Consider the following 26083-nt stretch of genomic DNA (forward strand, 5'->3'; position numbering starts at 1 on the left):
CCTTGTGGCGCCATATAAATAAAGGATAATAATAATAATAATAATAATATTATGCAGGCACTTTGAGCTACTGTACATCAGACATGGTACTGGATGGTGGATACTGGTGTGCTACAAACAGGGTTCTAGACCTTGTCGTGTCCAGACTGCCCTGCTAGCCCGCACCTAAAACCGCCACTGGCTGCAACATGATATGCAATATGCCATGTTTACTGAAATGAGTTATTTTTACCAGTTATTTATATTGCACTTTTATATACGTTTACAAAGAATATTTGGCCATTCACATCAGTCACTGTCCCAGTGGAGCTTACAATCTATGGGGCAGATGTATTAGGCCTGGAGAAGTGATAAAGTGGAATGTGATAACGCACCAGCCAATCCGCTCATTTCTGTCAAGTTACAGGCTTGGTTTGAAAAATGACAGTTAGGAGCTGACTGGCTGGTGAATTATCACCTTCCACTTTATCACTTAATACAGTTGCCCTTATATTCCTTACCACATGTACACACACACACACACACACACACACACACACACACACACACACACACACACACACACACACACACACACACACACTAACTATAGGGTTGTTATTATTATTATTTTTTTGGGGGGGAGACAATTAACCTACCAGTATATTTTTGTATTTAGGGAGGAAACCCGTGCAAACACAGGGAGAAAATATAAACTCCACACAGTTAGGGCCATAGTGGGAATTAAACTCATGACCTCAGTGCTGAGGCAGTAATGCTAACCATTACACTGTCCTATTAGCCCCGATGCAGCTTTGAATTATCAAAACGGACGGCTATCGCGATATATGACCAATAGTCATTATCGCGGTATCCAATTAGACGCCATTTTGATTGGCCGAAATTGGACCCACAATCGTAGTCCACGTGGATGGCAAAGTATGAAAAACTTTAAAAAATGCAGAGACTTTTTTAAAAAAAAAAAAGGCTTGTTGACCTACTGACAGTCGACCTAATCACTGTCGACCTAACATTCGAATACCTGTTACAATACAGTACCTTATCCATACTATCAGCTACCAACTGTCATTTTTCAAACACATGAATTTAGGAGCTGAACACATGACAATTGAGAGCTGATTATCTGGAGCACCATTTATCATATGCAACAAGTTTTATCTCTCGCTGATAAATGAGCCCCTTAGTCTGTGAAACACTTTCCATGTAATCCGTGAATGAAACTGAGACAGACTAATTTTAGTTGCCACAGTATATATTTAAGTATTGCTGCATTTACAGTGGTAGTTGGATGTTAGACAATCAGCCAATTTATTATGGAATTTCTGGGCTATCCATCATAAGTATTCACGCTACACACAGCCTATGTTAAAAACAATATTCTAATGTCACTGTGATCTAATTTACAAAACAGTGATCACAGTTGATGGTGTGCTCTTCAAAAGTGCCAGTATATGAACAAATTACAATTACCTTTCTATTACTCCTACAGTGCGATGAGAAGAAGCTAATCGAGGCTGGAGCTGACGTCAGACACCCTCCCTGAAACGCTTGGACACGCCTGTGTTTTTCTGGACAATCCCAGTAAACGGTCAGTTACCACCCACAAACAGCCTCTTTCTGTAAACCACCTTGCGAACGCCTGTGCGATCGGATTTTTTGCACCATCTTGTCGCTGACCGGCGATGCGTGCGCACTGTGGTGCATACACATGTGCAGTTAGGACCTTATCGTCCGCTGTGCAAAAACACACAGGAGCAATCAGGTCTGAATAAGGCCCTATGTATTATCTCAGCCACTTAGAAACCTGAACTCAAATGCAGATATGAGATTGGAAATTGCGCTTTACCAGTTTAGCTTTTGGCTGAAGTGGCTCTCTTCCCTAAGAATATAGGCCTGATTTAGATTTGCATTATGTATCTCATATAGATTATGGGACTAATTTAGATTTACGGGTATGTTCAATTACTGTCGGATTTTTTAAAAAAGTCGGAAAAACTACACTTTTCGACCTATTCAATTACAGCGCAATTTTTCCGACTTTTTAGCCGCGGATCCACGTGTTTTGTAGGATATGCGGCAATTCCGACAGTTTTTTGGCCAATTTTCGACAATGTCAATCATTCTTAAAGAGGATTACAGATTTACATTGGAATGACGTCCCTGCTCTACCTCCCAAAACAATGGAATTCAAATTCAAATGCTTGTTTCCTGACTAAAACTTAATTTCCAATTCCAATTCCAGTCCTGCTTCTCTTTCCTTTTCTCTAAGTGTTTCTTTCAACCTTGTTTACCAAATAGTGGATCCACAACTCAATGCAGGGCCATAACTGGGTGTGTGTGGAGTGTGCCACCACACATAGCGCTGCAGGGTAAGGAGCCCTGTTGATGGCAATGGTCAATTATCTATTTTAATTACTTTCACTTGTAGCTTCCCCCCTTTTTGAAGCCCAGCAACTCCTGACCACCCCCATCTCTGATGGTAGATAAGAACCACTTGGTCCATACAGTCTGCCCTAAACACATGTACACGCACACTACACCACACTAGGATCAATTAACCTAGCAGCATATTTTTGGAATGTGGGAGAATATACAAACTCCACACAGTTAGGTCTGTAGAGGGAAACAAACCCATGACCTCAGTGCTGTGAGGCAGTACTGCTAACCATTACATCCGACCCAGGGACCCATTTACAGCATAGGAAGAGCCGGCTTACCAGCACCCGTATGCTGATCTCATCTCCACGCGCCGAAACTATACCCGTGTGCAGTGAGAGCCATCAAGTGTGAAAGGGGTCTGGGCCGGGTCGCATCCGGGTTGGTCTTGTGTTCAAAATCCAGGATGCAACACTGCTTTTAGATCTGAAAGGGGCTTAAGTGTCTCCAAGATGCTGAGCTGTGACTCAAGTACTGCTGCGTTATAGGACATACAAGAAAATGAGTAGGAGAAGAGTGGCTTAAGGAGCCATGCTTATATTAGCCAAGGGTGCGATTTACAAAGAGTGGCTTATAACCGGGTTCCACCCAAGTCCATGTGACTTTTTATTTATCGATTAATCTGTTTGACTGGTGAGGTCTATGAAATGTCTTTCATTTTGGTATATTTATACCTTCCATATGAGGACCGTTTGTATTATATTGAATACATGAGTCTTGCACAAAAGAAACCATTGTAGGCTGAGTTTCCAGATTGTATATAGTAAGCAGATAACTGAATGGACTGAGAGTCTTATTCAGCTGCAGCTGCTAAATTGCAAAATCGTAAGTCGGGCGATTATCGGGTGACCCACAATTTGCGATTCTTCTGCGATCACATCTTGCCGGGATGCAATCACAGGTTGATTGACAGGTGGCAGGCATTCATGGGCATATGGGCAAACATGGTGTTTATGGGGCGTCATCAGAAAAATGCAGGTGCGTCATGACCGTTTTTGGAACGTGCATCTGACTTCAGCTGCAATTAAAAAGAAGGCGCCACTACGACTGGTGCCGCTGCTAACTTGCGTATGCACAGGTCAACCAGTATGGCCAATGGTGCTCAAGTTCTATGAAGCATTCACAATTCAGTGGCTGCATTAGCAGAATTGCAAACGCATCGGTGGGTGGCTTGTTCTGTGCTGGACGGACTTTTATCATGCTGGGCGGCTCTGGCTGTGCGATTCTCAGCAGCTGCAGTTCTGCAGCTGAAGCTGAATGGAGGTCCTGGGTCCCACTTTACATCAGTTATGTAACACACAACGTGTGTTTTCCTTCATCACTGGTAGCTTTTACAGACTACTATCTATTCATCTATGATGTCATTCTCTATACTACAGTACATGGACCTTCCATCATTCTATTGCCCTTAAGTACGCATGAGGTGGACTCCATTGCTGACAGACAGTAGCGGATCTTGCCACGGGCAAGCAGGACTTTTGCCTGGGGCGCCGCCTTCCGGAGGGCGCCGGCGCCATCCGGAGGGCGCCGCACCATGGCAAGATCCGCTGCTGCTGTGCCTCCCGCTGCCGCTGCCCGCTGTGAAGGGAAACTAGAAGCTACGCGTCTAGTTTCCCTTCGTGGAGAGGACCTTTACTGTAATGATGTGCGGTGCGCGTTGACGTCATCGCGCACCGCACAGCAAAGGTCCTCTCCACGAAGGGAACTAGCCGCTAAGCGTCTAGTTTTCCTTCGTGGAGAGGACCTTTGCTGTGCGTTGCGCGATGATGTCATCGCGCACCGCACATCCTACTACAGTACAGGGGGCGTAACTGACCACGCCCCCTGTATGAAGCCACGCCCCCTAATGCCGCCCGGGGCGCAAGAAGCCCCGGAACCGGCCCTGCTGACAGACTGAGGGCCAGATGCATCATCGCTTGGAGAGTGATAAAATGGAGAGTGAAAAAGTACCAACCAATCAGCATCTTAACTGTAATTTTTCAAACTCCGTCTATGACATGGCAGTTACGACCTGGCACTTTTTCTTTCTCCATTTTATCACTCACCAAGCGATGATGCATCTAGCCTATGATATGTCACATATGTGTCTTGTAGTGTTACGGGTATTTCTGTTAGACATGTTTTTGAGAAAATTGTGCATTTTTCCAGCAACTCGCTGGTGAATATTATTCTGAAAATTAAATGATCGCCACATCTCTGCATTTATAGTATGCATTCTGTGTTTAGTGGGAGACAGTGCTGCTAATTTAATAGGTGGCTGCAGAAGGGATGGTTTGTGCCTTGGGACTCATTCTGCTGGATGTTTTGAATTAGGCCCCATATCAATAAAAGTTAATATCCAGTTTGGCAGCCACACTCTAGAACTGGACCTACGTGTACTTATTATTATATTTCACGTTTGCCTAATCGTTATGGTTATTTTGGATACATTATTTTATTTTTATTTTTTATTGTGCAAAAAGAATTCAATCCCTGTGTTCCCTTTTTTTACCTATTCAGTTTAGGAATAACTGGCAAGGGGTCAGCCAAAGCTATCGTTGGTGTTTTGGTCTCATTTTTGGAGAAAAGGGAATTTCTGTCACTAGGTCTTGCTACCGCAGTTGTGAGAATAGACAGACACAGTGGTGTAGCAATGTTTCTGGTATTAGTGCATTTTCAATGCATTGCTCATTATTCTGCACTAGCTACATCACATGCTGAAGGAAATGCTGGAAGTGCTGGAGCCATATTTCTCTAATGCCAGTTACACACTATTATTATTATTATTCTTATTATTATTATTATTTATATGGCACCACAAGGGTTCTGCAGCACCTACATAAACAAATGAGCAAACCAAGAAAACAATGACTTACAGTAGAAGACAATGTAGGACAATATATGGTATATGAACATTGCTGCATCAAGGGATAGGACACTGAAATAGGCATCAGGGTGGCAGAACCGAGGGTTTGTGCCATTTTTAAGGGGTATGCAGTAGGAAATAGCCTAAGAGAGGGAAAAGCACATGAGGGGAGAGGGCCCTGCTCATGAGAGCTTACATTCTGAGGGGGAGGGGCAGACAGACAGGGGTGACACAGGTGGAGCAGAAGTGAGTACGGAACAGAGGGCTAGGATGAGAAATGGCTGGGTTTACTGTAGTAATAAACCTGAATGATATGGCAACATATTGTAACAGCGCTATACATCAGAACAATGTAACAGGGCCGTAGCTAGGTGTGTGCGGAGTGTACCATGTTGCAGGGTAGGGGGCGCTGTTGGTGGCACTTGTCAATTATGTTTTAATGACCTTCACCTGCAGCTTCCCCCTTTTTTGAAGCCCAGCCAGTTTGCGGTATTTTTCTTGCTGCCCAGGGTTCGGCCCAATAAATACAAAAAGGCGAGAGGTTCCCCCTTCTTTGCAGGTAGGGGAAGGGGAAGGGGAGAGAAGCCCACACCGGCTCCAGGTTCCCAATAGCAGAAGTCTACCCCTAATTCTGCCAAATCCCCAGCATGACGCTGGAACTCCATTGCGGGAGGCCACTCGGGTGGCGGCATGTCTCAAACTCTTCAGCTAGGATTGGATTCTGTGTGGCCTGCATACCTGGGCGTTGCAAATAGTATCCCAGCAGGGATACAAACTAGAGTTTCAAGACGTTCCCCCATGCCGATTTTTCAAATCGACCTTGCCAGCTTCTCCGCCAGAGCGAGAAGCAGTAACAGCGGCAATCCAAAAATTATGTCAAGACCAGGTTATAGTCCTGGTACCGTTGTTACAACAAGGGTGGGGTTTTTATTCAAGCCTCTTTGTTGTTCCGAAGCCAGACGGCTAGGTCAGACCGATCCTAAATCTAAAAGATCGGAATTTCTTCCTGAAAAGTTTCAAGTTCAAGATGGAATCACTTCGGGCAGTTACACAAGTTGTGTTTTCTTGGTTTCAGCATGTTGCTGCAATTAGTTCATGCCTGTTGGCGTGTGTTATGTTGAATGCCATGTGTGCGGCATGGTTGAGGGTGTGAGTTGGTAGATATCTCACCACTAGTTAAGTAATTCCTTTCCTCGAATTTGTCAGTCTCCCTGGGCACATTTCTAAAACTGAGGTCTGGAGGAGGGGCATAGAGGGAGGAGCCAGTTCACACCCAATGAAAAGTCTTTGGAGTGCCCATGTCTCCTGCGGATCCCGTCTATACCCCATGGTCTTGATGTTGTCCCCAGTATCCTCTAGGACGTATGAGAAATTCTTTTTGAAGCTTGAATCCTGGGTATGGCAGTATATTGAAATGTGTTATTTAATAAAGGGTATTGTAACTGACTAATAATGAGCTCTCAGGTTAAGTGCATGAATGTGGTATAAAGAGGATTTGTGTCCAAATCCATTTTCTTGCAGTGGTCTATAAATGTGTGTGTGTATAATATATATATTTATCTCAAAATGTGTGAAGGGGCATCATAGCATGGGCTTTCTCTGGGATCAATTTTGTCATACCCCTTCCCCTTGAGGAATGCACCTTATGTCCCTTTCGGAAAAACGGAGGGGGTGCCAATTCTCTTTCTGGCACAGGCAGGGCCGGATTAACTATGGGGCTGATGGAGCTGCAGCTCCAGGCCCACTCTCCAAAATATGCCCACTGCATCCACCAATAGATGTCCATGCTGCTGAAGACAGGAAAAACAAATTTCCTTCTACTGCAGCCTACAGCGCCAGACCCGTCCCCTCCAGCATCACACCGTTCTTGTGCAGATTTGGGGTGCCACCAAGGCACGTATAGTGCACTATTGTAAATTCCGGTATGTAGCCCCGCCCCCTGTACTCAAGCCACGCCTCTCAGTGTTGAGTGTTTAAGCTCCGCCTCCCGGTGATGTCATCTGTCAGTCACCGGGAGGGAAAGGGGAAGTGGACTATGACAAGGGGGCGTGGCCTAGGGGCACATGCTATCTGCGGCTGCAGCCCATGATGAACCTACTCAGGTACCCGGCATCCAGGGATGAGGAGGTGGCTATTTTTTGTAGCTGGGACCGCTGGACAGGAGGAGGGAGGTAGTAGGTACCCTGTATCTGGAAGTGGGGGGTAGGGAGTGTGTGGGGTGCGTGGCATTGCCATTAGAGCACTATCAGATTAAAGGGGAAAAGTCCTGTATGTCCAGGGCTCCCCTACAAATTGCCCCTATGTACAGTATATACAAGAGGGGTATCCCTCCACCTACCGCATCACACTGCAAAGATGCCCCTGTTTATATACAAGAGGAGGAGTTGTTGCTCCCTCTCACAGCAAAAAGTGCAAGGGTAGTGTAGTGTGTGCGGGGAGCGGGTGCAGGGTTAGGGGTAGTATAGTGTGTGCAGGGGTAGTGTAGTGTGTGCAGGGAGCGGGTGCAGGGTTAGGGGTAGTATAGTGTGTGCAGGGAGCTGGTGCAGGGTTAGCGGTAGTATAGTGTGTGCAGGGAGCGGATACAGGGTTAGGGGTAGTATAGTGTGTGCAGGGAGCGGGTGCAGGGGTAGTGTAGTGTGTGCGGGGAGCGGGTAAAAGGTTAGGGGTAGTATAGTGTGTGCAGGGAGCAGGTGCAGGGGAAGTGTAGTGTGTGCGGGGAGCGGGTGCAGGGTTAGCGGTAGTGTAGTGTGTGCGGGGAGCAGGTGCAGGGGTAGTATAGTGTGTGCGGCGAGCGAGTGCAGGGTTAGCGGTAGTTTAGTGTGTTCAGGGAGCGCGTGCAGGGGTAGTGTAGTGTGTGCGGGGAGTGGGTGTAGGGTTAGCGGTAGTATAGTGTGTGCGGGGAACGGGTGCAGGGTTAGCGGTAGTGAAGTGTGTGCGGGGAGCGGGTGCAGGGTTAGCGGTAGTGTAGTGTGTGCGGGGAGCAGGTGCAGGGGTAGTATAGTGTGTGCGGGGAGCGAGTGCAGGGTTAGCGGTAGTTTAGTGTGTTCAGGGAGCGGGTGCAGGGGTAGTGTAGTGTGTGCGGGGAGTGGGTGTAGGGTTAGCGGTAGTATAGTGTGTGCGGGGAACGGGTGCAGGGTTAGCGGTAGTGTAGTGTGTACGGGGAGCAGGTGCAGGGGTAGTATAGTGTGTGCGGGGAGCGAGTGCAGGGTTAGCGGTAGTTTAATGTGTTCAGGGAGCGGGTGCAGGGGTAGTGTAGTGTGTGCGGGGAGTGGGTGTAGGGTTAGCGGTAGTATAGTGTGTGCGGGGAACGGGTGCAGGGTTAGGGGTAGTATAGTGTGTGCAGGGGTAGTGTAGTGTGTGCAGGGAGCGGGTGCAGGGTTAGGGGTAGTATAGTGTGTGCAGGGAGCAGGGGCAGGGTTAGCGGTAGTATAGTGTGTGCAGGGAGCGGATGCAGGGTTAGGGGTAGTATAGTGTGTTCAGGGAGCGGCTGCAGGGGTAGTGTAGTGTGTGCGGCGAGCGGGTGTAGGGTTAGCGGTAGTATAGTGTTTGCGTGGAGCGGGTGCAGGGTTAGGGGTATTATAGTGTGTGCAGGGGTAGTGTAGTGTGTGCAGGGAGCGGGTGCAGGGTTAGGGGTAGTATAGTGTGTGCAGGGAGCTGGTGCAGGGTTAGCGGTAGTATAGTGTGTGCAGGGAGCGGATGCAGGGTTAGGGGTAGTATAGTGTGTGCAGGGAGCGGGTGCAGGGGTAGTGTAGTGTGTGCGGGGAGCGGGTAAAAGGTTAGGGGTAGTATAGTGTGTGCAGGGAGCAGGTGCAGGGGAAGTGTAGTGTGTGCAGGGAGCGGGTGTAGGGTTAGCGGTAGTGTAGTGTGTGCGGGGAGCGGGTGCAGGGGTAATATAGTGTGTGCAGGGAGCAGGCGCAGGGTTAGCGGTAGTATAGTGTGTGCAGGGAGCAGGTGCAGGATTAGCGGTAGTTTAGTGTATGCGGGGAGCGGGTGCAGGGGTAGTGTAGTGTGTGCGCGGAGCGGGTGTAGGGTTAGCGGTAGTATAGTGTGTGCGGGGAGCGGGTGTAGGGTTAGCGGTAGTATAGTGTGTGCGGGGAGCGGGTGTAGGGTTAGCAGTGTAGTGTAATGTGTGGGGAGCGGATGCAGGGTTAGCGGTAGTATAGTGTGTGCGGAGAGCGGGTGCAGAGTTAGCGATAGTATAGTGTCTGCGGGGAGCGGGTGCAGGGTGAGCGGTAGTGTGTGCGGGGAGCGGGTGCAGGGTTAGTGTAGTGTGTGCAGGGAGCGGGTGTAGGGTTAGCGGTAGTGTAGTGTGTGCAGGGAGCGGGTGCATGGGTAGTGTAGTGTGTGCAGGGAGCGGGTGTAGGGTTAGCGGTAGTGTAGTGTGTGCAGGGAGCAGGTGCAGGGGTAGTGTAGTGTGTGCAGGGAGCGGGTGTAGGGTTAGCGGTTGCATATTTTTTACATGGTTGTGGCATGTTAAAAAAACCTGAAAATGCATATTAGAAAAAACCATAGCAGTAGATGCTCATTGATGAGTTTAGTCATAGGATAGCATTATATAAATTTATTTTTAAAATGTTCAGGGGAAATAAATCCCATGTGGCTTGGACTACAGATGGTGTCTACAGATGGTGTAATGGTTAGCTTTACTGCCTTACAGCACTAAGGTCATGGGTTTGATTCCCACCAGGGCCCTGTGTGGAGTTTGTATATTCTCCCCATACTTGCATGGGTTTCCTACTGCCACAATCCAGATATATACTGGTAGGTTAATTGGCACGTAACACAAAAATAAACCATAGTTATGTAGGTGGGTAGCTATGCCCTCCATGGTGCTAGCCAGACACACTGCACAGACCACACACCCCATATCAGTAGTCACACCCCCACCATGCTGGTCCCACCCCCTGCAGCGGCCCACAGTAGGCCCTTCATAAATTACAGCTCCAGGCCCATGAGGACCTTAATCTGGCACAGGGCACCAATAAGTCTAGTTACTAGAGATGAGCGGATTCGGTTTTACTCGGTTTTACTCGGTTCTCAAAACCGAATCTTATTGGCTCACGGATGTCACGTGTTTTGGATAGCCAATAAGATTCGGTTTTGAGAACCGAGTAAAACCGAGTAAAACCGAATCCGCTCATCTCTACTAGTTACAGCTCTGCCTGAATGAACCAAGAGAGAACAATAAGGTTGGACCAATAAAGGGTTGATTGCTGTAGAGATATATGTAATACCGGTAGTGCAGTACAAAGTTATTTTCTCTCGTTGTTTATTCTCACCTACATCAATTTGGTGTCTATGAAAACCATCACGTTGATGTCTTTGAATCAAAATCTTTATTGGGGTCTCCCTGTAGGAGGTGAAGACCATGGGATCAATAAAACCTGTATACTATAGACCATAGGTTCTCAAACTCGGTCCTCAGGACCCCACACAGTGCATGTTTTGCAGGTCTCCTCACAGAATCGCAAGTGATATAATTAGCTCCACCTGCAGACCTTTTAAAATGTGTCAGTGAGTAATTAATACACCTGTGCACCTGCTGGGTTACCTGCAAAACATGCACTGTGTGGGGTCCTGAGGACCGAGTTTGAGAACCTCTGCTATAGACTGACAGACTATGATGTGAGGTAAAACCCGTGATAATAACTAGAGATGTGCGGCGGACACTTTTCAGGTTTTGTGTTTTGGTTTTGGATCTGGATCCCCGCTCGTGTTTTGGATCTGGATTAGATTTGCCAAAACCACCCTTTCGGGTTTTCGTTTTGGATCTGGATGATTTTTGAAAAAAACATAAAAACACAGAATTTGGGGGTAATTTTGATCCTATGGAATTACTAACCTCAATAACATTCATTTCCACTCATTTCCAGTCTATTCTGAACACGTCACACCTCACAATATTGTTTTTAGGCCAAAAGGTTGCACCGAGGTCGCTGGATGACTAAGCTAAGCGACACAAGTGGGCGGTACAAACACGTGGCTCATCTAGGAGTGGCACTGCAGTGACAGACAGGATGGCAGTTTTAAAAATTAGGCCCCAAAGAGCACATAATGCAAAGAAAAAAAAGAGGTGCAAGATGGAATTGTCTTGGGCCCTCCCACCCTCCCTTTTGTTGTTTAAACAGAACATACACAGTTTAATAAACCCATAATTTCAGTGACAGGTGGTTCCTGTGGAAAAAGTTAGCCAAGTTCTCCGAACCATAGCTAGCTACAAACATACCACCTCCATATTTGATGATTTTTCACATTATGAGAAGAGGCAAGAGGAAGAGAACAGTGTCAAGAAGGTGATTAAAAATTAGAGAGGCAATCAGGAACAACACACAGGCTTTTCACCTCCACTCCTATATTGGTGTGGAACGGAAAGCACTTCAACCAAGCAAATATTTAATTATTAATTACCACATTACTAGACAAACTGAGAAACTAGGGGCCAAAGCCTCCTTCTCCATTTTCAGGGATTAAGATAATCTCGGATATAATGCTGGGATGCAAATAAACTGGTGTATACCACAGGATCAAGATTGGATATTTTCCCCTCCACGGAGTCTGGAGACTTACTTTGTGAAAATCTCATGGGTTTCTTTTTTTTCAATTTTTTTATTGCATTTTTATTTACATATTTTGTGGCAGATACCTTATTTTTGTTTTTCACAGCTCCCACTTATACGCATGTGAGCATACCTGTGTGTCTTATTTATTTTATTCATATTAAGTACTAAGCACGACTGTGCAGTAAATCTTTTTGTTATTGCGCCCCTGCCCTAGTGGAGCTTACCACTCTAAAGTCCAAACTCATTTCATACTATAAGTAGGACTGTGGGAGGAAGCAATGCTAACCTCTGTGCCCACAGCATGCCTCAGCCTGGCAAGCCAGACATCTTCCGGTCTGTAAGCCACCTTGAGACTCCATACTAGGCCTTATTCAGTAACTGTTTGTGCCTCACAGTAGCTCCTGGCCCATCTAGTGCTGCAGTGCAATGGAAAGCTGATGCAATGCAAGATCACTGAAACTCTGTTCTTCTAACACTGCAAGGTCTTGCGATAACCCTATGCAGCCCTTAGGAAAAGAAGATTCCTGTACAACAAATGTGCATCGTCTTAATAAATAATCCAAAAATGTGGAACATCAATAATAAATCAAAATTAAGGTTGACTAATTGGAGCCATTCATTTGAGTGAGTCCCTAACATGAAATAATTGAGAAGAACCTCTCTTTAATACTCCAGCAGAAAACATCACATTTACCTCTCCAGCAGTTGCACTGGATTATGATTCAGTCTCTTCTGAGTCACACTGACTTTGGCCACAAATGTGGTGTCTCCCGACTTTATTTAAAAACACTTTGGCAATTTCCATTTCAACCTTTGCGGCTAGATTTCACAAATCTGTTTGTGATGTTAAAGCTTGTTTCATATCTGCTCTAGGATCAAGTACAGCAGCACCCCTGGACTTATACAGCAATGGCAGCACCCCTTCAAAATTACACAGCACAGCAGACAGGCAACAGCACCCCTGGACTTAAACGGCAGTGAGGCAGCACCCCTGGACTGATAGGGCAGAGGGGCAGCGCCCCATATGGGGCAACACCCCTGGAATGATATGGCAAAGACAAGATGAGCAAGATGGAATTGTCCTTTTGCCCTCCCTCCCACCAACCCTTATGTTGTATAAACAGGACATGCACACTTTAACAAACCAATCATTTCAGCGACAGAGTCTGCCACATGACTATGGCTGAAATGATTGGTTTGTTTGGGCCACCATTAAAAAAGAAGCAATTAATTTCTCCTTGCACAAACTGGCTCTACAGTGGTAAGAAGTCATCCACATCTTCAGATCCACCCCCCCTTCAGTGTTTACATCCTCATCCTCACAGAGAAATAATATTCAAACAAACCACATAATTTGGGTGTCAGTGGACTGCAGTGGATTACCCAAAGTTTCTGAACTTGACAAATGACTTACGATGAATGCGCTGCAGGTGACATATAAGGGAGGATGTTCCTAAGTGGTTAATGTCCTTACCCCTACTTATTATGGACTGACAAAGGCAACAGATGGCTTGACAGCTGTTGTCTGGATTTGTGGAGAAATAATTCCACACTGAAGAGGTGGCTTTTTTGGTATTTTGCATGACAATGGGCTTTTACATCCCATGGCAAACAACTGTCTCCACTGGTGCCTTATTCAAACAAACCACAAGACCATCAGAATCTTTATCGCAACTTCCTCCGCAGCGCCAGCTACACCCATATCCTCCTCATCCTGGTGTACTTCTACAGTGACATCCTCAATCTCAATATCAGCAACTGGACTGGCGGCATACAGTGTTGTGAAGGTCAGGCCTAGACATCGCAACTGCAGACAGTGCCAGCACCCCTGTATTTTCACAACACCCCTGTAATTTTATAGCATACAAGACAGGGCCAATGTACATTGATTTTCACTGCACCATAGAATTATTACAGCATACAAGATAGGTCCAGTGTACATTGATTTTCACTGCACCCTAGAATTATTACAGATTACAAGACAGGACGAGTGTACATTAATTTTCATTTCACCCTAGAATTATTACAGCATAACAGTGTACATTGATTATCACTGCACCCTTGACTTTTCATAGCATACAGGGCCAGTGTAATGTTATTTGAACAGCAACACCCCTATGTTTTACAGCATACAACAGTGTGCTTTTAATTTTTCACAACTGCACCCCTGAATTTTTACAACATACAGGGCCAGCAGCACCCCTATATTTTACAGCATACAGGAGGAGGACAGTGCCCCTGCACCCTGTACAACACAGTGTCAGCCAGGACAGCAACACCCATGTACAGCTGCAGCACCCGGCCATAACAGCACATGAAACACCAGTGACAGCTAGGACATCCAGGACAGCACCTCTAACACAGCACAGTCACACCACAGTGACTGCAGCAGCACCCCTACAGAGCACACACTAACCCCATTCGACACCACCACCCACAGAGAGAGACAGAGGTCTGTCTCCCTCGCTCTCCAAGTCCAGAGTGAAAATGGCGGCGACGCGCAGCTGTTTATATGGGGTCCAAAACCCGCAAGAATCCGACAGCGGGATGATGACGTTTTGTCTCATTCTGGTTTCCGAGTCTGGCGGGAAGTCCCGAGCCGGACTCGGATCCAGGCTCAGAATGGGATGTTCGGGGGGTTCGGTTCTCAGGGAACCAAACCCGCTCATCTCTAATAATAACAGGTACTGAGTCTGATCAACCCTGTTTGGGCACATGTGTGCTACTGTATTTATACATTGGCCATTGTTCAGAGCAAACTGTAGGACGATCATGCCTGCTGTTTTACACTATTTCGGTATGAATTGTGACCGACATATGAATTGCGATGCATGCAAGTAGACACAAGGATATGTGATTTCTATGTCTTCAGTATTTTCAGTGCACTTTTCTTAATGTAACTTCTATTTCTCTAACGTCCTAGTGGATGCTGGGAACTTCGAAAGGACCATGGGGAATAGCGGCTCCGCAGGAGTCTGGGCACAACTAAAAGAAAGCTTTTAGACTACCTGGTGTGCACTGGCTCCTCCCACTATGACCCTCCTCCAAGCCTCAGTTAGATTTTTGTGCCCAGCCGAGCTGGATGCACACTAGGGGCTCTCCTGAGCTCTTAGAAAGAAAGTATATTTTAGGTTTTTTATTTTACAGTGAGACCTGCTGGCAACAGGCTCACTGCAACGAGGGACTAAGGGGAGAAGAAGCGAACCTACCTGCTTGCAGCTAGCTTGGGCTTCTTAGGCTACTGGACACCATTAGCTCCAGAGGGACCGACCGCATGGAACTGGCCTTGGTGTTCGGTCCCGGAGAAACCCGCCGTCCGCCTTACAGAGCCAGAAGCAAGAAGAAGTCCGGAAAATCGGCGGCATGAAGACTTCTGTCTTCACCAAGGTAGCGCACAGCACTGCAGCTGTGCGCCATTGCTTCTCATACACACTTCACACTCCGGTCACTGAGGGTGCAGGGCGCTGGGGGGGGGGGGGGGGGGCGCCCTGAGCAGCAATAAAAACACCTTGGCTGGCAAAACAATCACAATATATAGCCCCAGAGGCTATATATGTGATAATTACCCCTGCCAGAATCCTTAAAAAAGCGGGAGAATAGTCCGCGAAAAAGGGGCGAAGCTATCTCTCTCAGCACACTGGCGCCATTTTTCCCTCACAGTTCCGCTGGAAGGAAGCTCCCTGGCTATCCCCTGCAGTCTACACTACAGAAAAGGGTAAAAAAGAGAGGGGGGGCACTAAATTTAGGCGCAGTAAATATTATAGCAGCTATAGGGGACATAATTCAGTTAGTCCCTGCATTATATAGCGCTCTGGTGTGTGCTGGCATACTCTCTCTCTGTCTCCCCAAAGGGCTTCTGTGGGGTCCTGTCCTCTGTTAGAGCATTCCCGGTGTGTGTGCGGTGTGTCGGTACGGCTGTGTCGACATGTTTGAGGAGGAAAATTATGTGGAGGCGGAGCAGATGCCTATAGAAGTGATGTCACCCCCTGCGGGGCAGACACCTGAGTGGATGGTTTTATGGAAGGAATTACGTGCAAGTGTCGACTCCTTACACAAAAAATTTGACGACATGCCAAATGCGGGACAGTCAGCTTCTCAGCTCGTGCCTGTCCAGGTGTCTCAAAGGCCATCAGGGGCTCTAAAACGCCTGCTACCTCAGATGGCAGACGCAGATGTCGACACGGATACTGATACCAGTGTCGACGACGATGAGTCTAATCTATTGTCCACTAAGGCCATTCGTTGCATGATTGAGGCAATGAAAGAGGTGTTACACATTTCAGATATAAACCCAGGTACCACTAAAAAGGGTATTATGTTTGGGGAGAAAAAACTACCCGTAGTTTTTCCCCCATCTGAAGAATTAAATGAAGTGTGTGAAGAAGCGTGGGCTTTTCCTGATAAAAGATTGATAATCTCAAAAAAATTACTAATGGCGTTCCCTTTCCCGCCAGAGGATAGGGCACGTTGGGAAACACCTCCTAGGGTGGATAAAGCGCTCACACGTTTGTCTAAAAAGGTGGCACTTCCGTCTCCGGATACGGCCGCCCTGAAGGAGCCTGCGGATAGAAAGCAGGAGGCGATCCTGAAGTCTATATATACGCACACAGGCATTATACTTAGACCAGCTATTGCATCAGCATGGATGTGCAGTGCTGCCGCTGCATGGTCAGATTCCCTGTCAGAAAATATTGACACCCTAGACAGGGACACTATTCTGCTAACCATAGAGCATATAAAAGACTCAGTCTTATACATGAGAGATGCACAGAGGGAGATCTGCCGGCTGGCATCTAAAATAAGTGCATTGTCCATTTCTGCTAGGAGAGGCTTATGGACTCAGCAGTGGACAGGGGATGCAGATTCCAAAAGGCACATGGAAGTTTTGCCTTATAAGGGTGAGGAGTTATTCGGAGATGGTCTCTCGGACCTCGTTTCCACAGCAACAGCTGGGAAGTCAGCATTTTTACCCCGTGTTCCCTCACAGCCTAAAAAAGCGCCGTTTTATCAGGTACAGTCCTTTCGGACCCAGAAAAACAGGCGAGGAAAAGGCGGGTCCTTTCTGTCCAGAGGCAGGGGAAAAAGGCTGCAACAAACAGCTGGTTCCCAGGAGCAAAAGTCCTCCCCCGCTTCTTCCAAGTCCGCCGCATGACGGTGGGGCTCCACAGGTGGAGCCAGGTACGGTGGGGGGCCGCCTCAAAAATTTCAGCGATCAGTGGGCTCGCTCACAGGTGGATCCCTGGATCTTTCAAGTAGTGTTTCAGGGGTACAAGCTGGAATTCGAGGCGTCTCCCCCCCCGCCGTTTCCTCAAATCTGCCTTGCCAACAACTCCCTCGGACAGGGAGGCTGTACTAGAGGCAATTTACAAGCTGTATTCCCAGCAGGTGATAGTCAAGGTGCCCCTACTTCAACAAGGACGGGGTTACTATTCCACACTGTTTGTGGTACCGAAACCGGACGGTTCGGTGAGACCCATTTTAAATTTGAAATCCTTGAACACATACATAAAAAAATTCAAGTTCAAGATGGAATCGCTCAGGGCGGTTATTGCAAGTCTAGACGAGGGGGATTACATGGTATCCCTGGACATCAAGGATGCTTACCTGCATGTCCCCATTTATCATTCTCACCAGGAGTACCTCAGATTTGCGGTACAGAATGGCCATTACCAATTCCAGACGCTGCCGTTTGGTCTGTCCACGGCACCGAGGGTGTTTACCAAGGTAATGGTGGAAATGATGATACTCCTTCGAAAAAAAGGAATTTTAATTATCCCATACTTGGACGATCTCCTAATAAAGGCGAGATCCAGGGAGCAGTTGTTGGTAGGAGTAGCACTATCTCAGGAGGTGCTACACCAGCACGGTTGGATTCTGAATATTCCAAAGTCACAGCTGCTTCCGACGACACGTCTACTGTTCCTGGGAATGATTCTGGACACAGTCCAGAAAAAGGTGTTTCTCCCGGAGGAGAAACCCAAGGAGCTGTCATCTCTAGTCAGAAACCTCCTGAAGCCAAAACAGGTGTCGGTGCATCACTGCACGCGAGTCCTGGGAAAGATGGTGGCTTCTTACGAAGCAATTCCTTTCGGCAGGTTCCATGCCAGAATCTTTCAGTGGGACCTGTTGGACCAATGGTCCGGATCGCATCTTCAGATGCATCGGCTGATAACCCTGTCTCCAAGAACCAGGGTTTCTCTGCTGTGGTGGCTGCAGAGTGCTCATCTTCTAGAGGGCCGCAGATTCGGCATACAGGACTGGGTCCTGGTGACCACGGATGCCAGCCTTCGAGGCTGGGGGGCAGTCACACAGGGAAGAAACTTCCAAAGACTATGGTCAAGTCAGGAGACTTCCCTGCACATAAATATTCTGGAACTGAGGGCCATTTACAATGCCCTAAGTCAGGCAAAAACCCTGCTTCAAAACCAGCCGGTACTGATCCAGTTAGACAACATCACGGCGGTCGCCCATGTAAACCGACAGGGCGGCACGAGAAGCAGGACGGCAATGGCAGAAGCCAGAAGGATTCTCCGATGGGCGGAAAATCACGTGTTAGCACTGTCAGCAGTGTTCATTCCGGGAGTGGACAACTGGGAAGCAGACTTCCTCAGCAGACACGACCTCCACCTGGGAGAGTGGGGACTTCATCCAGAAGTCTTCACACTGATTGTAAATCGTTGGGAACGGCCACAGGTGGACATGATGGCGTCCCGCCTAAACAAAAAACTAGAGAGATATTGCGCCAGGTCAAGGGACCCTCAGGCGATAGCTGTGGACGCTCTAGTGACACCGTGGGTGTACCAGTCGGTTTATGTGTTCCCTCCTCTGTCTCTCATACCAAAGGTACTGAGAATAATAAGAAAACGAGGAGTAAGGACAATACTCGTGGTTCCGGATTGGCCAAGAAGAGCGTGGTACCCAGAACTTCAAGAGATGATCTCAGAGGACCCATGGCCTCTGCCGCTCAGACGGGACCTGCTGCAGCAGGGGCCCTGTCTGTTCCAAGACTTACCGCGGCTGCGTTTGACGGCATGGTGGTTGAACGCCGGATCCTAAAGGAAAAGGGCATTCCGGAGGATGTCATTCCTACGCTGATTAAAGCCAGGAAAGATGTAACTGTAAAACATTATCACCGCATATGGCGGAAATATGTTGCTTGGTGTGAGGCCAATAAGGCCCCAACAGAGGAGTTTCAGCTGGGTCGATTTCTGCACTTCCTACAGGCAGGAGTGTCTATGGGCCTAAAATTAGGCTCCATTAAGGTGCAGATATCGGCTCTGTCGATTTTCTTCCAAAAAGAACTAGCTTCACTACATGAAGTTCAGACATTTGTAAAAGGAGTGCTGCATATTCAGCCCCCTTTTGTGCCTCCAGTGGCACCCTGGGATCTCAACGTGGTGCTGAATTTCCTAAAATCACATTGGTTTGAGCCACTAAAGACCGTGGATCTAAAATATCTCACGTGGAAAGTGGTCATGTTGTTGGCCTTGGCTTCGGCCAGGCGTGTATTAGAATTGGCGGCTTTGTCATTTAAAAGCCCTTATCTGATTTTCCATATGGATAGGGCAGAATTGAGGACTCGTCCCCAGTTTCTCCCTAAGGTGGTATCAGCTTTTCACTTGAACCAACCTATTGTAGTGCCTGCGGCTACTAGCGACTTGGAGGATTCCAAGTTGCTGGACGTAGTCAGGGCCTTGAAAATTTATGTTTCCAGGACGGCTGGAGTCAGGAAAACTGACTCGCTATTTATCCTGTATGCACCCAACAAACTGGGTGCTCCTGCTTCTAAGCAGACTATTGCTCGCTGGATTTGTAGCACAATTCAGCTGGCGCATTCTGCGGTTGGACTGCCGCGTCCTAAATCAGTTAAAGCCCATTCTACAAGGAAGGTGGGCTCATCTTGGGCGGCTGCCCGAGGGGTCTCGGCTTTACAACTTTGCCGAGCTGCTACTTGGTCAGGGGCAAACACGTTTGCTAAATTCTACAAATTTGATACCCTGGCTGAGGAGGACCTTGAGTTCTCTCATTCGGTGCTGCAGAGTCATCCGCACTCTCCCGCCCGTTTGGGAGCTTTGGTATAATCCCCATGGTCCTTTCGGAGTTCCCAGCATCCACTAGGACGTTAGAGAAAATAAGATTTTACTCACCGGTAAATCTATTTCTCGTAGTCCGTAGTGGATGCTGGGCGCCCGTCCCAAGTGCGGATTGTCTGCAATAATTGTACATAGTTATTGTTCACTAACGGGTTATTGTTATGAGCCATCTGTTGAGAGGCTCAGTTATGTTTCATACTGTTAACTGGATATGGTATCACGTGTTATACGGTGTGATTGGTGTGGCTGGTATGAGTCTTACCCGGGATTCAAAAAATCCTTCCTTATTGTGTCAGCTCTTCCGGGCACAGTATCCTAACTGAGGCTTGGAGGAGGGTCATAGTGGGAGGAGCCAGTGCACACCAGGTAGTCTAAAAGCTTTCTTTTAGTTGTGCCCAGACTCCTGCGGAGCCGCTATTCCCCATGGTCCTTTCGGAGTTCCCAGCATCCACTACGGACTACGAGAAATAGATTTACCGGTGAGTAAAATCTTATTTTAGAATGTGATGTAGTGCACAGGCTCTCTCAGTCTGTCCTCAGGACCACAAGCAGTTCATGTTTCCTGGTCTCTTCCCAGTGGATTGTGCCGCTATAGCTCTTCCTGCTTCGTATCCTTATCCATGCGAAGCAGGAAGCAATACCGATGAGAGCTAGTGCTGATGCCCTGTATGAAGTATTGTACATAAACAAAACAAGAAAAGTGACTTACAGTGCAAAACATTGCAGGACATGGATAAGGTTTAGAAACATTGCTGCATCAGCAGTCATAATACCCAAAGCAGCAGCATGGCATCAGAAACCAAAAGGTCCAGTGCCATTGTGGGCAGTGTGGAGAAGGCGATGGTAACAGTGCAGGAAGGAAAGGCACGAGGGAAGGTACTGCTTGTGAGAGCTTACAGTTAGAAGGGGAGTCGGAGAGAGGGGTAACACAGGGGAGAAACAGTGAGCGAGGAGCATGGAGCAGTAGGTTATAATGAGAGGTGGAAGGCTTTGATAAATAAGTGGATCTTGAGAGTAGGGAAGCCAATCCCGGGCCATTTTTTCAATCCCGGGTATCAGGATTGAAAAATGGTCAATCCCAGGATTCCCGGGATACCCAGAATTGGCTTTCAACTGTGTTTGGCTGTCCCCCACGCCCTGCTCCGCCTCTCCCCACCTGCCCCACAGACATAAATAAACTTACAAAACTGCCGGGCGGGTGGGAAACTTCATCCACACGCGGTGAGTGCAGGGGGAGCTGGGAGGAGGCGGCGGGTGATGACCGCCGTAACACTGGGCTCAGCAGCTGCTGACTGCGCAACGTGACCTCACAGTTACAGGTCACACTGCACAGGGGGAGCCAGGAGGAGGGAGCTAGGCAGCGTCTGAGTGCCTTGAGGATGCTCAACGCTGCCCGGCATTAACGGGCCGCCTGATCCCGCGATCCCCGGGATTGGCGCTTCCAATCCCGGGAATGAATCCCGGCATATTTTTGGCCTAAATCCCGGGATCCCACCGATCCCGGGACTGGCCTCCCTACTTGAGAGCCTGTGTGAAGCTTTGCAGAGAGGTGGAGAGTCTGATGGCAGAAGGAAGAGAGTTCTAATGGTAGGGAGCAGCAAGGGCAAACCCTTTGAGGTGGGAGTTGGAAGAAGTAGGGAAGAGAGGGGGCATTCATTTTAGGAGCAAAGTGGGCACGTACGTAGAAGTGTGAAGAGAGAAAAGGTCAGACATTAAAATAGGAAAGGTTTGGGAGAGGGCTGTGTAAGTGAGTGTGAGAAGTTTAAATTTGGTTCTGAAGGGGATGGAGAGCCGGGTGTAGAAGAGGGAAGGCAGATGTAGTATATTTGGAGAGAAAGATGAGCCAAGCAGCAGCATTGAGGACACATTGGTGTGGAAAGAGGTGGGAGACTGGAAGGCCAGATAGGAGTAGGTTACAGTAGTCCAGTCTAGAGATGACCAGTGAGTGGATGAGGGTGAGGGGGTACTCATGGAGCGATAATCTAAGCAATCTGACTAGATTGCTTAGATTTTAAGCATGATCGCTCCGTGTGTACCCCCTACAGCAATAGCGATGCGCAGCCCCGCGCATCGCTATCGCTGGTGCTAGATTGGCCTGTGTTGAGTGGTGGGAGAGACGTGTGCTGAGTGGTTCGCTCAGCACACATCTCTCCCACATCGGCCCATGAATACGGGCCTTTAGTAGCATCCAGCGTGAGAAAGTGTCTGATCCTGGAGATATTTTTCAGATGGAAACAGCAGGACAGCGAAAGGCAGTGAATGTATGGTTTGAAGTCAAGGTTAATTCCTAGACAGTTGCCGGCTAGATGAAATGGTGGTGCTGTCAACAGTTAATGAAATTAAGGGAGGTGAGGTTATTCGGGAGGGTGTGAAGATTTTTAGCTTAGCTTTAGACATTGCTGGGACATACAGGACATGCAAGAGGAAACAGCAGAGAGACCAGTAAGGTCTAAAGATAAATTCACATTTATAATGGTCTCTTTCATTTTCTAGCCTGATCTTATCTCTGGTACACAGTGTTTTTTGCACTTACTGTCCTACAACTAAATCACAAACACCGTGAATTAACAATTTGCTTGTGTACATAAAACAAAACAAAGAATAAATACTTTTATCAGGGCAGATAACGTTGAACCATAAAACCACACTAGTGCACTTGGTTGCAACAACACTGTACATATTTCAAAACATTGTCATGTTTTCACAGGTACTTGTTTTTTTTAATACAAAGGACAAGTTTTATAAAATTAAAAAAAACAACAACTTTAAACCTAATGATAGGTATAGCAGAAAGCCTGTGCAGGCCTATCTGTGCAACAATGTATTTCATCCCATCATTGTGTTAACCTTTACAATTTATTAAAGACCATATTACTTTCTCTTGCCAAATTAAGATAAAAGCCACATTTGTTCCTGAATTATAGTAAAGGGCTTCATCACTAATTACGGTAACCTAACTTTGCAGATTTGACAGCATCCATCTGTAGGGTGTGGAGACACGTTCAGAACACTGACACCTGGCGCCATTGCTACAAAATGAATGCTCCCCTCATAGACTACCTCCTGCCTGTGAACTATTTACAACATTCAGTGGCACATTATTGGCTAGGCAAAAGTCATAGACTCACTCCTGCTCCTGTACGGACTATTTACTAAAATGAATGCCGGTTCACCCTCTAGGATACCATCATAGGTTCAGTGCTGCTCCTCAGTTGACTGTTGTTCTTCCACTGGGCTAAAGTAATAGGTCCATCCAACTCCTGAATGTTCTATTTATCACCCTCCATGCCAATCACTCACTAGGCTAAAGTCATAGATACCCTCCATGTTGGTAATTGTCTATTTACCACAGTCAGAAGACCTTTACTGGACCTTTATCTTATACCTCACTGACTGTTTATACCAGATAACTGGGTTAAATGCATGGCTGCACATAAAATACACTAGCCTCTGTACCTGGGATGTGAATGTGTTTAAACTGCAATTTTTTGTGTAGAGATGTGCGGGTTCCATGCATGCAGCGTGAGTACAGCTGTGTCCAACTTGCATGCAACTCAGCCTCATAATTTGCATATTTATCAATTATTGGGTTCTAGACCCGATAATTGTAATTTCTTATCACCACTATCCACGATAATAAGAAATGATATACCGTCCGAATGTATCAAAACTCACAACAGGGACAGGAGATCTGAAAGGAGCTGTCCCTCCGATTTGTTAGGAGTGAAGTGACCACAATAATTCCTCTGTCAGGTTCCCTGAACACTGCTGTGCATGTGCGTTCTGCTGACCACCATACCTCCCAACATGACCCTCTCCAGGAGGGACACAATGCTCTGCTCCTGGACTTTTTTCATAATGTATGATTGCCAGCACCTGTGTTGAACAGGTTAATGGATAGAAAAGGTGTTTCAGCACAGGTGATAGCAATCATACATTAAGAGGGAAGCCCAGGAGTAGAGCATTGTGTCCCTCCTGGAGAAGGTCATGTTGGGAGGTATGGACCACACGTGTGCTGCAGCCATTGCTCAAAGGCTCTGGTGCAGTGCCAGTGCCCATGCAAATTTCCCACTACAGCACCATCTTTCTGAAAATATCATCCAAAAGTAGGTGGGGGGAGAGGGATTACTACTCTGCACACAGTGGGGTCTATTCTGGGCGCAGGGCGTGAGGCATGGGGCCCCACTTGCCCTGGGGCCCATATACACCGCATGGCCTATTTTATATATGTTACTTGCCCAAAGTAGCCACAATCTCCCACCACCCTCACCAGTCATGTTAGTCACCTCTGCTATTCTTTGGTGAAACATATACAAATATTATTTATTTTTCTAAACATTCCGCTAATGTGAGGAAGATTTCAGCTGACATACTGTACATGGGGGGTCATTCCGAGTTGTTCGCTCGGTAAAAATCTTCGCATCGCAGCGATTTTCCGCTTAATGCGCATGCGCAATGTCCGCACTGCGACTGCGCCAAGTAAATTTGCTATGCAGTTAGGATTTTTACTCATGGCATTTTCATCATTCTGGCGATCGTAATGTGATTGACAGGAAATGGGTGTTACTGGGCGGAAACAGGCCGTTTTATGGGCGTGTGGGAAAAAACGCTACCGTTTCCGGAAAAAACGCAGGAGTGGCTGGAGAAACGGGGGAGTGTCTGGGCGAACGCTGGGTGTGTTTGTGACGTCAAACCAGGAACGACAAGCAGTGAAATGATCGCAGATGCCGAGTAATTCTGAAGCTACTCAGAAACTGCTACGAGGTGTGTAATCGCAATATTGCGAATACATCGTTCGCAATTTTAAGATGCTAAGATTCACTCCCAGTAGGCGGCGGCTTAGCATGAGCAAATCTGCTAAAATTCACTTGCGAGCGAACAACTCGGAATGACCCCCATCAATTCGGTTTGAACAGACAGCAGTGATAGCTCACAGTAGATTGTCTTTACTGCATCAAACAATGCAAATGTAAAGATAACAGCGCATGTGCACATGCCTCCAATATACCATATGTGGCTCATATGCGTTATTTCCACAACTGATACGCATTGGACATGTCTGTATAAATTTCAAAATAATGTAAATCATATATAATCTATGAAATAGTTGGTCAAACTATGATGTAATCATCAAATACAAATAAATTATGATTTTAAAAAATCATTCATCATTGATGATACAAGCTTACAATCTCTTACTAAAGATATACCCAGGGCCGGCGCTTCCACTAGGCAGCTTTAGGCAGCTGCCTGTGAGCGCAGGGAACTCAGGGAGCGGCACGCTGAGGCTGCCAGGAGCCCTTGTCATTTTGGTGGTTAGCCCCCCTCCCTGTAGCCCCCATGCAATACAGCAGCAGGACACCCGGCGGCATGGACACACTACTAGTAGCAGCGCTGCGGGTAGTCCTGCAACGCTGCTAAATCGAGTGACAGGCAGCTGATGCTTTTTGGCCATTCCAGGCCACTATACCCTACCTAGTGTCCCGGGATCCACCACTGATTTTCTTTAAGTCGCCACCTCTCTGCAGTGGGAGCAGAGAGGTGGTTTCCCCTTCGGCCGGTCCCGTCACCGTGTCTCTTTTCTGCCGGCCGGAGCCGCCTCCATAGACTGCTGCTTTGTGCTGTGTTTTTTTAAAGGGGGCGTGGCCACATATCCGTGATTAGGTCACGCCCCCCGACTTTGGCAGTTCTCCCCGCGGTCTGTCTGTGGCTCTGCCTGGCCTGCCTGCTCTTTGGGAGACTGGCTCCTGTGATCAGAGCTGGAGGTAACTACTGTGGTAGTGGGTGTGTGCCTCCAATATGAGTGTGTCCCAGAGTGTCAGTGTGTGTCTCAGTATGAGTGTGTGTGTGTCTGTTTGTGTGTCTCAGTATCAGTGTGTTTCTCAGTATGAGTGTCAGTGTGTGTGTGTGTGTGTGTGTGTGTGTGTCTCAGTATCAGTGTGTTTCTCAGTATGAGCGTCAGTGTGTGTTTGTGTGTGTCTCAGTATAAGAGAGTGTGTGTGTGTGTGTGTCTCAGTATCCGTGTGTGTGTGTGTCTCAGTATCAGTGTGTGTGTGCCTCTGCCTCAGTATGACTGAGTGTGTGTGTGTCTCCGTATCAGTGTGTGTGTTTCAGTATGGGTGTGTGCCTCTGCCTCAGTATGAGTGTCA

At 47.4% G+C, this 26083-nt stretch overlaps 2 long non-coding RNA genes across 2 annotated transcripts in view; one reads left to right on the forward strand and one right to left on the reverse strand.

Moving 5' to 3' along the window:
* The window catches only part of LOC134933105 (uncharacterized), a 155881-nt gene extending 130383 nt beyond the window's left edge, over positions 1-25498 (reverse strand). The window contains exon 1 of the long non-coding RNA XR_010179604.1: positions 25410-25498. This is a non-coding gene — a long non-coding RNA (uncharacterized LOC134933105). The remainder of the gene's footprint in view (positions 1-25409) is intronic.
* LOC134933107 (uncharacterized) overlaps positions 1-26083 on the forward strand; it is a 168600-nt gene that overhangs the window by 67665 nt on the left and 74852 nt on the right. Inside the window, exon 2 of the long non-coding RNA XR_010179605.1 lies at positions 1490-1588. This is a non-coding gene — a long non-coding RNA (uncharacterized LOC134933107). The remainder of the gene's footprint in view (positions 1-1489; positions 1589-26083) is intronic.

Source organism: Pseudophryne corroboree, chromosome 6 (assembly GCF_028390025.1).
Source record: "Pseudophryne corroboree isolate aPseCor3 chromosome 6, aPseCor3.hap2, whole genome shotgun sequence".
NCBI lineage: Eukaryota > Metazoa > Chordata > Amphibia > Anura > Myobatrachidae > Pseudophryne > Pseudophryne corroboree.